The sequence below is a fragment of the Hibiscus syriacus genome, unplaced genomic scaffold, assembly GCF_006381635.1.
Source record: "Hibiscus syriacus cultivar Baekdansim isolate YM2019G1 unplaced genomic scaffold, ASM638163v2 tig00110678_pilon, whole genome shotgun sequence".
Classification (NCBI taxonomy): Eukaryota; Viridiplantae; Streptophyta; class Magnoliopsida; order Malvales; family Malvaceae; genus Hibiscus; species Hibiscus syriacus.
Window position 1 is genome coordinate 214,941 of NW_024062822.1, and position 12,402 is coordinate 227,342.

Here is a 12,402-nt window from a genome sequence, read left to right on the forward strand (position 1 = left end):
CGAGGTGTGAAGACAAATTAAAATCAGTCTTCAAGTAGGAGATTGTTGAAAAGTCAGTCAAAATTGATGAATGGTAGCAGGCGGCTAAAGATGATTAAACAATTTGGGCAGCTGATTTTTATTGCAAAAATAGTATGGAAAATTATAAATTTAGTCCATATACTTTAGGGTATTTACAAGATTAGTCTTTAAGCTTCAACTATAAATACCCTAACCCATTTAGCTTCAAAATCATCCCAAAGCATTTCTTTCTCTCAATACTAAAGAGTTTAGAGAGTTTTCTTGTGAGTTGAGAGTGTTTTGTAAACACCTGTAAATTTTCTCTCTTTAGTAAAAGATCTGCAGTAGTTGGAGACGTAGGCATAATTTGGCCGAACTCTGTTATCAATTTTGGGTATTATTTTCTACTTTTATTTCGCATTCTCACTAATTTGGTTATAGGGAAATTACTCGTTTAATTTTCCAACAGTGGAAAGGGGTGGCTTGCGATTCCCGGAGGAGGGCAGTCAGTGTTACGCGTTCCGGCCTCATCTCGTTTGACGACAACTATATCGATAAGTTTATGAATGGAACTATGCCTCCTACTCTTGGGAATCTGTCATTTCTTCGAGTTCTTGATCTTGGCAATCTCAAAAACTTGAATGGACCGATACTGCCTGAATTTGGCAAGTTAAGGCGTCTCACTATTCTTTTCCTCTATACGAACCAACTTACAGGGTCAATACCGATGAAATTCAAGCGCTTATCTTGCCCGAAAAAGAATTATCTCGATAACAACCGTCTTTTTGGTAGTATACATTCATCTAACTTAGATCATTAACAAAACTCACCCAATTCAATCTTTCAGGAAATCAATTCCATCAATTAATTCCAGTAACATTAGCGAAGTTGGTTTGGCTGACAAGGCTTGATCTTCATGCAAACAATTTCTCTAGTGGTTTGCCTGCGACTATAGGCAAGCTTAAGAGCCTCAAACATCTCAACTTTTCCAAAAACTGGATAACTAGCAGCATTCCTAGATCCATATGCTAGATTATGAATAATTAGAAGAAAAAAAATAAAGTTCAGAGGCTAGATTATGCTTTATCCCTTTGCATTTTAACTGACATGCATGATAATTCTTTTAAGGAAAGTGTTAAATGCTGAAAGAAGAAAAAGGTAAAAACCCTACCATGAAACATGATCAATCATAGATTGTAGCACCCTCCAAAAGATGGAAATCTAGTTCAATTCACTTTTTTTTGTGGTGGGGTGGGGGTGGAGAACTAGTTTTATCTGGAACACTTGAGCAATGCAAGGGCTAGCAAGGCTTGGTTGCTAAGAAACTTTGGTACATCTTTAACTGTAATCTAATCAACTTCTATTATCAAAAAACTTATCTCATTTTTTTCAATTAAAGGTTTATATTTTTCACTTTAATGGCAGCTTCCAAATCAACTAACAATCAAGCAAGGAAGTAGACATCATAACCACATCAATATCCCACTTAGCTTCGTTGCATTAAAAGATCCCAACTTCCCACTCAAGAGAATTAAAGATCAAAGATTTTCTTCTATTGTCTTCTATGTCTCCTTCAATTTGCTTTATTTTAAAAAAAGTGTTTTACTTGCATGAAAATACACTCTGGTAGGAGTTCAAGTTTTAGGTTTGAAGGTTGAAGAATTTGAAGTTTGAGGCTACAATTCAATTTTGTTAATCGGTGCTCTGCATTTGGAATTTGGGTTTAAATTCATATCGGTTTTTTTGTTTTCTTTAAGGTTTAAATTTAGATACAATCAGAACAACAAAGTTGATATTTGCAGATGTTCCGAACCCAAATCTGGGGGAAACATCGAAACATTCCTTGAAGAATGCCCTTCAATCTCAAACTATCTTAATTGTTATTTCACTTTTTAAATGATTATTCAAAAAAGATTCTATTTTTTAAATAGTGTTAGAATCCGACTTTGACATTCTGTAAATGGAAGACCATCTTAGAATAGTCCAAAACCTTGAATTAATTAAAACTCATATTAAATAGTCTCGCCGTATGCTTGTTGACGTAGAGAATTATTGTAACTGGTGACAAAGGACACGATATTTGTTTCCTTTGGCCATTTCTGAATACATATTCCACATAAAGACATGGGTGTTGAATCATAAACTTGATCCATTATGGGAGCCTAAACCCACACCCAAACTAATTTGATGTCATTGCTTACATCAATTTGTTAGGTGAATATGTCATTGCTTATATCAAATTAGTTAGGCAAGAGTTAGGTATATGTCTCATTTTTTAATGGTTTAAATTAGTTTATTTGTGTGGTGTAAGATTGTTCTTAAGTAGTATAAATACCTCTCCCCATTTTAGTTTAAGCATTAAGAAAAATTAAGAGCTTCTAAGTGAGTGAAGAAGCAAAAGTCTTATAAGAGTGAGTTGTAGTATCTTGTTTTTGAGTGAGAGTGTTCTTGTAATATTTGTTTGAGTTTTAATAAAAGTTGTTTGTGTGAGTGTTTCATTTCTAACAAATTGGTATCAGAGTGAGTTAGAAAGATCAAAGGTCTCGACGAGAGGAATCCGACGCCATCAGAATCTTTCTAATTTGAGTTCTAATGCGCCGCCACGCACCACCGGAAGACTGCTGCCAAAAAATTGAGTTGACTCACTGAGTTGAGCCGAGTCAGCCGAGTTGGAGCCCCTTGATCGAGTCGTCCAAGTCCCTCTCAAGGTTTTTCGGCGTTCCAGATTCATCCGTGCAATCAAATTTTGCAAATTCTCGTTATATTGAGAGATATAGCAAATGGTATGGCACCATTCCAAGTTCTGACACTCAACAACAACAACTACGATAACTGGAGTATCAAAATGAAGGCACTTCTTAGATCAGAAGATGTGTGGGATATCATAGAAAAAGACTATAATGAGCCTGCAGATAATGATGATTTTGCTACTTTTACACCAAATCAAAAGATAACTTTGAAAGATTCAAGAAAGAGATACAAGAAGACTCTTTACCTTATCTATCAACCATTAGATGATGATGATTTTAAAAATATTTCAAGTGCAAGCTCTAGCAAGGAAGCGTGGGAGAAGCTACAAACCTCTTACAAAGAATCCAAGCAAGTGAAGAAGGTTGTCTCCAAACATTAAGAGGCGAATTCAAATCTTTACACATGAAAGCATATGAGTCTATTTTAGATTATTTCTCAAGAGTAGTAGTTGTTTCTAATCAATTAAAAAGAAACGGTGAAAAGTTATAAGATGTGAGGATAATAGAGAAGATATTCCATTTGTTGGATCCCAAATTTGAGCACATCGTCGTGACGATTGAAGAAACTAAAGACTTAGAAGAAATGACGATCGAGCAACTCCAAGGATCATTGCAAGCATACGAAGAGAAGCATAAGAAAAGCATGGGTTTACTGAGCAACTCCTCAACCTGCAACTCAAGGATATGCATGAAAGCCAACGCAATGATAGAAACCAACGTGGCCTAGGCAGAGGTAGAGGCCATGGACGAGGTGGAAGTCAAGGTCGTGGACGAGGCTGGAATTACAACAATAACAATTCCAACAACAACTATGAGAAAGGAGAAAGATTAACACGAGGCTGTGGAAAAATCAATCCGAACTTAAAGTATGACAAATCTCAAGTTCGATGTTATAATTGTCAGAAGTTTGGGCATTATGTTTCAGAATATAAAGCTCCCAACAAAAAAATTGAGGAGAATACCAACTATGTAGAGGAAAAGACAGATGAAAAAGAAACTCTTCTTCTAGCACGAAACGAAACTGATGGTGACCAAGCAAATTCCTGGTATTTTGACAGTGGTGCAAGTAATCACATGTGTGGAAGGAAAGAATGTTCGTAGAGCTAGACGAGTTAGTAAGCGGAAATATTTCATTTCGAGATAATTACACAATAGTAGTGAAAGTGAGAGGTAACATTCTTGTCCGTTTGAAAGATGGGAGACATCAATTTATTTCAAATGTCTACTATGTACCCAATATGAAAAGTAACATCTTAAGTTTAGGGCAACTGGTAGAGAAAGGTTATGATATTCATACGAATAATTATAATCTTTCTATAAAAGATGATAAAAATAACTTCATTGCTAAAGTGTCGATGTCAAAGAATAGAATGTTCTTGATCAACATACAAAATGAGATTGTAAAGTGCCTGAAAGCTTTCTACAAAGATGCATCATGGCTTTGGCATCTTCGATTTGAGCATCTCAATTTTAGAGGTCTAGAGCTGCTATCTAAGAAGGAGATGGTGAAGGGACTACCTCGCATCAACCATCCTAACCAGCTTTGTGAAGGGTGTCTAGTCGGGAAACAATTCAGGAAAAACTTTCCAAAGGAGTCAGAGCCAAGAAGCCACTTGAGCTCATCCATACCGATGTGTGTAGACCGATCAAGCCAAGCTCTCTCAGTAACAATAACTATTTTCTTCTCTTCATTGATGATTTTTCAAGAAAAACCTAGGTATATTTCTTGAAACAGAAGCCATAAGTTTTCGAAGTCTTTAAGAAGTTCAAAGCAGTAGTGGAGAGAGAAAGTAGTAGAAAGATCAAAGCCATGAGATCCGACCGAGGTGGAGAATTTACTTCCAGGGAGTTTCAAGAGTTTTGTGAAGCAAATGGAATTTGTTGACCAATGACAGTTCCTAGATCCCCCAGCAAAATGGTGTGGAAGAAAGAAAGAACAGAAAAATCATCGACACATGAAGCATGCTGAAAAGCAAGAAACTACCCAAGGAATTTTGGACGGAATCAGTAGCGTGTGCAGTTTACTTGTCAAATTGATCTCCAACAAGAAGTGTATGGGGGAAAGACACTGCAAGAGGCATGGAGTGGAAAAAGCCTATCATTTCCACTTGAGAATCTTTGGAAGTATAACCTATGTTCACGTAGCATACGAGAGAAGAACAAAGCTTGATGATAAAAGCGACAGTTTTATCTTCATTGACTATGATGCTAATTCGAAAGGCTACAAGCTGTACAATCCAGACAATTAGAAGATTGTGATTAGTCGAGATGTGGTCTTCAACGAAGAAGGAGAAAAATATTTTAACTCTCATGCAGATAAATTAAATTTCTTTCCTTAGTTTGAAGAAGATGAGCAGACAATAAAGGAACAACTAGGTGAACCTCAAAAAGAGCTTGAAACTCCACCTACTTCACCAACATCAACCACTCAAGGAGACTCATCACCTTCATCATCGTCAAGTGGAGTCAAAGTGAAAGAGTTGTGCAACGTACAAGAAGCCTTAGAGATCTCTATGAGGTAACTGAACGACAAGATAATCTTACATTATTTTGTTGTTTGTCGATTGTGAACCAGTGAGCTTTCAAGAAGCAGTACAAGAAAAGAAGTGAAAAGATGCGATGGACAAAGAAATCAAGGCCATTGAGAAGAATGACACATGGGAACTTACCTCACTTCCCAAGGGGCATAAGGCGATAGGTGTCAAATGGGTGTACAAAACAATGCAAAACGCCAAAGGAGAAATTGACTATGATGAGGTATTTGCTCCTGTTGCTCGATTGGAGACTATCAGACTAATCATTTCTTTGGCGGCTCAAAACAAGTGGAAGATACAACAAATGGATGTAAAGTCTGCCTTCTTAAATGGAGTTCTTGAAGAGGAAGTTTACATTAACAACCATCAGTCTACGAAGTCAAAGGGCACAAAGACAAGGTGTTGAAGTTGAAGAAGGCTCTTTACGGGCTAAAACAAGCACCAAGGGCATGAATAGCCGAATCAACAAGTACTTCTAAGAGAATGGCTTCAAGAAATGTCCCTACGAGCACACTCTGTATATCAAGATCAAAGATGAAGATATTTTGATCGTGTGCCTCTACGTGGACGATTTGATCTTCATCGAAAGCAACCTAAGCATGTTTAATGAATTCAAGGATGTGATGATGAAAGAATTTAAGATGATAGACATGGGGCTCATGGTGTACTACCTTGGCATTGAAGTTAAGCAACAAAAGGATGAAATTTTCATTTCATAGGAAAGCTATGCAAAGGAAATACTGAAGAAGTTCAAGATGGAGAACTGTAAGCCAATAAACACACCGACAAATACGGGATCAAGATGTCCAAACATGAAGAAGGCGAAAGTGTATATCCAATAGTCTTCAAAAGTTTAGTGAGAGGTATACTCTATCTAACTTGCACGAGGCCTGATATTCTTCACGCAGTTGGATTGGTTAGTCACTACATAGAATCTCCAACAACCACCCATTTTAAAGACGCAAAGAGAATTCTTTGTTATCTGAAAGGTACAATTGAATTTGGCTTGTTCTATTCAGTTTCTAATGATTACAATCTTGTTGGATATAGCGATAGTAATTGGGGTGGAGACATAGATAATCGAACGAGCACTACTGGATTCGTATTTTTCATGGGAGATATTGTTTTCACATGGATGTCAAAGAAACAACCGATTGTCACATTGTCCACTTGTGAAGCGGAATATGTTGCTGCTACCTCATGCATTTGTCATGCAATTTGGCTTAGAAATCTATTGAAGGAGATATGTTTGATACAAGAAGAGCCTACCAAGGTTTGTGTCGACAACAAGTAGCCATTGCCTTAGCAAAGAATCCAGTATTCCATGATCGAAGCAAGCACATTGATATTCACTACCACTATATAAGGGAGTGTGTTGCAAGAAACGATGTGAAAGTTGAATACGTGAAGTCACAAAATCAAGTTGTCGATATTTTTACCAAGCCACTAACAAGCGAAGACTTCATAAGATTAAGGAACTTACTAGGGGTCACAAGATCAAGTTTAAGGGGGTGTTGAATCATAAACTTGATCCATTATGGGAGCCTAAACCCACACCCAAAATAATTTGATGTCATTGCTTACATCAATTTGTTAGGTGAAGATGTCATTGCTTATATCAAATTAGTTAGGTGAGAATTAGGTATATGTCTCATTTTTTAATGGTTTAAATTAGTTTATTTGTGTGGAGTAGGATTGTTCTTAAGTAGTATAAATACCTCTCCCATTTTAGTTTAAGCATTAAGAAAACTGAGTGAAGAAGCAAAAGTCTTATAAGAGTGAGTTGTAGTATCTTGTTTTTAAGTGAGAGTGTTGTAATATTTGTTTGAGTTTCAATAAAAGTTGTTTGTGTGAGTGTTTCATTTCCAACAATGGGGAAGTTTTGTTTCTGGGTCGAGACAATTTACTGAAGAAAAAAATGTTGGATGGATTTAGCACGAAACCATGATTAGTTTGTTGATTGCAGGCAATGATTGCTAGTTCCTAAAAGTTTGGCGGTCCTTATGCCAATAGAAGCTTCATTGTCAAACCATTTGAAAGGAGAAGAATAAATGGTAGGGGAGCTGTGATACGGAAGCAATTGTTAATATTTCATGGTATTGTTTCTAGCAATTTGCTTTTGGAGAAGGAAGCTCGGAGATGGGAATGGACGGTGGAGATGAGCAAATGCAAGAGCCAGCAAGCTGTGAGGAGAGGATTTTCGTTTCGGTTCGTTTGTGCCCTCTCAATGGGAAAGAAATTGCTCGGCACGATGTATCGGAATGGGAATGCATCAATGATAACACTATCATATACCGGAACAGCCTTTCAGTTTCCGAGAGATCCATGTACCCAACTGCCTACACATTTGGTAAGAGTTCGGATTTCGGTTTATATTTATTTGATTGCTGTCCTCAGTCTCTCCTCACCTTTGCTGTCCATAGTAGTATTTTAAAGTTCTTTTTGTCACAAACTACCAGTCTACCGTGATGATTTTATCGCCACTTTTCGGACTATATCGGTCTTAATCTTGGGCACAGAATGTTGCTTGCCTAAGGTGAATTGGGAGTTTGTCACTACCAAGGCCTTGATTCTTGTTATTAAAATTTATTGGCATTTTATCATGCGTGAAGTTGACATCAATAGTTTCTAATTGATTTTTCATTCTTTCCGATTCGCGGGTGTGCTGCTGATTTCAGACTGAGTTTTCAGCTCTGATTGCCCAAACCAGCAAGTGTATGAAGCAGGAGCAAAGGAAGTTGCGCTTTCAGTTGTTAATGGTATAAAAGGTGAGTGCATCTTTTTCCATTCCTTTTGGAGACCTCCTATAAGGCTCTTTTTTTATTCCCAAAAACTTCCTGGTCTCCATTTTCAAATATTTTTCAGCAAGTGTTTTTGCATACGGACAAACAAGCAGCGGGAAGGCATATACAATGACTGGAATCACCGAGCATGCCATGACCGATATATATGACTACATACAAAGGGTAATGAGGATGCAACATTTTGCCGCTCACTTGTGGTTATACTATTCGATTGTATTCCTCTCTTGGGCTAAAAACATACTGTATTTTTTCTGTAGCGCGAAGAACGATAGTTTATCCTCAAGTTCTTGGCTCTGGAGATTTACAATGAATCTGTCAGAGACCTCCTTAGTGCAGACAGTACACCCCTTAGACTTCTTGATGATCCGGAAGTGAGTTACAATGTCACATTATTTTTATTTGGAAATAGTTATTTTACAGACTATCTTGCTAACGAATAGCTGATTCGATAGAGAGGGACAGTTGTTGAGAAACTCACAGAAGAAACACTGCAGAGATGGAATCATTTTAAAGAGCTTATATCAGTGTGTGAAGGTAACAATGTGCCTCAACAAGTCTCCCTTTAACTCGCTCATGACCATGACAGTGTTTTTAAGCATGTCTCAAAGCATATTGGCAGCTCAAAGACAAATAGGAGACTTCTCTGAATGAGACAAACTCTAGGTCCCATCAAATATTGAGAGTGGTATTTGCATGTAAAAACCTTTTAGATTGTTCACTAGACTATGATATGATATGATATTCTATTTTACTGATTGATCTTTTTTGTATTCACGTGGCTGTGTCACTCATCAGACGAATGAAAGTTTGCACTAGAATTTTTAGGCAATGGCAAATCAAGTACCCTTGCAGCACTGTGGTACAATACAATATGTACTTGTGAGTAAAAATTTTGATTGGACAACAGATATTGGAAAAGAAACTGATGTTTTTATTCTTCCTTTGTCTAGAATTTTGTCGATCTTGCGGAAAGTGAGCGTGCATCTCAGACATATAAATCGCAGTTTATTAACACTCGGAACTGTTATCCGTTAGCTGAGGCTAGGTTCTTCTTAGAATCATGTTCTGATGTTTGCATCACTTTGAGAATCTTTTTCTTTTTGACAAATGAAGATCTCTTTTTTGGAAAACCAGTAAATTTTATTGCTTTAATGTCCTTAAGTATTGTCCAAATATCATCTACTACCATAGAACTTACAAAAACAATTATCACGAGCTTTCTTTTCTTTTTCCCTTGGCATTCATGTGCCTGCTGTTGGTGAATCCTGATTCTGATTCACCTTTCCTCGTTGTTACCGTCCGCAATGCTTATAATATGTACTGAACCTCAAGCATAAACGAGTAATTATTACCGTATTGTCTTATAAATATATAATTGACTGCAGCAAGGGGAGAAATCGGCACATTCCTTTCAGAGATTCAAAGCTGACCCGTATTCTCCAGTCTTCCCTAGGAGGCAATGCTAGAACTGCTGTCAATTGTACCCTGAGTCCGGCACGAACTCATGTAGAACAATCGAGAAACAACCTGTTTTTTGCTAGTTGTGCTAAAGAAGTGACTACCAATGCACAAGTCAATGTGGTTGTGTCTGATAAAGCCTTGATGAAGCAATTGCAAAGAGAATTGACTAGACTAGAGAACGAGCAGAGAAATGCACGAAAGACGTCTGTTTCCTCTGATTCTGCTGCATTGCTGAGACAGAAAGACCTCGAGATCGAAAAGGTTCAATTTGTGTTCCACCTCTCACTCTTGCATCACTAAATTGAATAATTTAGATAAAATATTGTCAAGTTGTTTGCTTGATCCGTGAATATTTCACTTTTCCTACATGCTTCTTGCAGCTAAAGGAGGAGGTAAACACACTGGTACAACAAAGAGAACTTGTTATGTCTGAGGTTGAGGTGCTGTGACAACCGGTAAAGGATGAAAGTCCCGGAGATGAAAAACCGGAGAAAATATGGGTAATAAATAATTAAATCATTTGGTGCCTCTTTTAAGTTCACTTCGCCATCCAAAGTTTAACTTCTATCTCTCCTTCACCAGGCAGCTCCAGATCCTCAGTACCCCAAACTCCGAGTGCAAAATTCATGGGACTTCAGACATTCAAGCATTGTTACACCCGTTATGGATGTCGGTGATAGGTCCTTCACTCCTTCAGATAGTCAAAGCTGCAGTTTTGAAGAGAGCTTCCTGATTTCAAACTGAATATGCCACATTCCAGTTCCTCCCCGCAGCTGTCTCCTAAAATTCCTAATCTCAATGGAAGTAATCTGCGCCAGGACAAGAATGGTGAACTTGTTGATGAAAATTCAGAGGCGCCCTGCAAAGAAGTTCGTTGCATTGACTCGGGAAGGTCGAGTATGAATAGGTATTCGGACTCAAATGTGTCGGAATCTAGCCCAAAGAAGTACCATAATTATAATGTCATCTCCAAGAGAAAGAACAGATGTTTCAGGATTGATGGATATTGGCAATGAAGATAGATCGAAGTGAGAATCCGTGTCACTCCACTTGAAAAACAGCAGCAACCATCCAGATATTGCTTTCCCATCCCCTGAAAAACCATGTCTAGCCGTAGAAGCTTGAAATAAGTACTAGGAGTATAAGTTGTAAAGCGAGTCTCATAACTGGTTTGAACTCAGAATGGATTGAAAGGCTAGAAAAGGATGAGAGCACACTCCCATGGGGAATGAGGAAGATTTCCCTGGAAGACCAGATAATTTCCGGAAAAAAACTTTCTGCATTGATGTATGATCATCCAAACGAAGGATCTCAAAGTTCTTCAACTACTGCTACCGAGTATGAATTGAACGGCGCCATGATAGAAAGAAAACGATTCTCAAAGTAATTTGACGAGTGCTCCTTGCATCGAGCATATGTCCCAACTCCAGAGGATCAGAATAATACAGCTTTCTCTACTTCAATGGGAGGAGCAGAAGAAATGTCTACAAAGCAACTTGCTGATCATGCGGTGAGTTTTTCATGTCTTTTGTTAATTACACGATCAAAACAGGAGATCCATGCTGCATATGCCATTGTTTATATGCTTTAGAATTGCCTTCTAAATATGATATTGATCATGAATGCATTACAGGTCCAGGTCACAGAGCCCATTGTACATGGAAAGGATGTTAAAGATGTCGGCTTGGACCCGATACCAGACAACTATGGAAGTCATTCGGCATGACATTCGGAATTTAAGAGGCTTCAAAGAGAGATCATCGAACTATGGCATGCTTGCAATGTGTCATTGGTCCACAGGACCTACTTCTCTGCTATTTAAGGGAGATCCAAAAGATTATATATACATGGAGGTGTAACATAGGAGGCTATTATTTCTTACGAGTGTATCGTCCCATGATAATAAAATGATGGAAAATGGACAAGTTATTAACCCCGCTTCAAGTTATATATGATTTATTCTCATTAGCTTTTGTAAAATTGGTGATAAACACCCATTTTAATCGAAGACAACTTAATTATCTCTATGAATATGTTGTTAACAGCGTGAAGACTCTTCGTCGTGGAAGGCATATGCTGAGTCAGGAGATGCGCAAGATACTTTACATGAGCGCAAGATACTTTACATGAGCGCAAGAGACTTTACATCAGCACAACAACCAAACAAGAAACACATTGTATTGTCTATCTTATTGGTGTTTAGACTATCCCCATTGATTTGTTTCATATATATATATATGTTACTGTTTACAGACTTCGATTTTGAGTTTGAGTTTGGTGCTAGCTTAATGCAAGTGGATATTGTCTGGAATCTACGACAACTTTTGAAAATAGTGTAAACTGCAGTTTTTTTATTTTAAAACATTCCGCTAGACATTGTTTTGAACTTACATGTTTTGGGACCTATTAGAATTGGTTGGAATAAGATAATTTTTAATGGGCTTTCTATTATTATTGGGTGTTACTCGGACAATGATCTCTCTGTTGGGCCCAAGTTAACATTGAATACAGAAATTAAGCTCTAATTATGATTTTAGCCCCTTTATTATGCTGAATCTTAATATTTAATCCTTTTACTTTGTAGTGTTGTAAGTGCAAATCGATAATATCCTTAGCTACTATCATTAAAGTGGTGATATGAAATGTTTTTTAAATAATCTTTAATATTTGGTTGATATGTGAATTCATTAGTAATGGAACATAATTAATTAAATTTTTATGTGCATTAACCGTATGTACTAAGTACTAGTACGTAGAGGTAATAATTACCTGTCAGACACTCTTTCTCCTAATATTTTCGATCTAACACCTTTTTTGACAAAGCACGGATCACCATTTGCGCCTTCGCGGGGT

At 37.4% G+C, this 12,402-nt stretch overlaps 1 pseudogene; it reads left to right on the forward strand.

The window, feature by feature from the left end:
- The first annotated feature begins 7,048 nt into the window (after positions 1 to 7,048).
- LOC120138176 lies at positions 7,049 to 11,746 on the forward strand (annotated as a pseudogene).
- Positions 11,747 to 12,402: the final 656 nt, after the last annotated feature.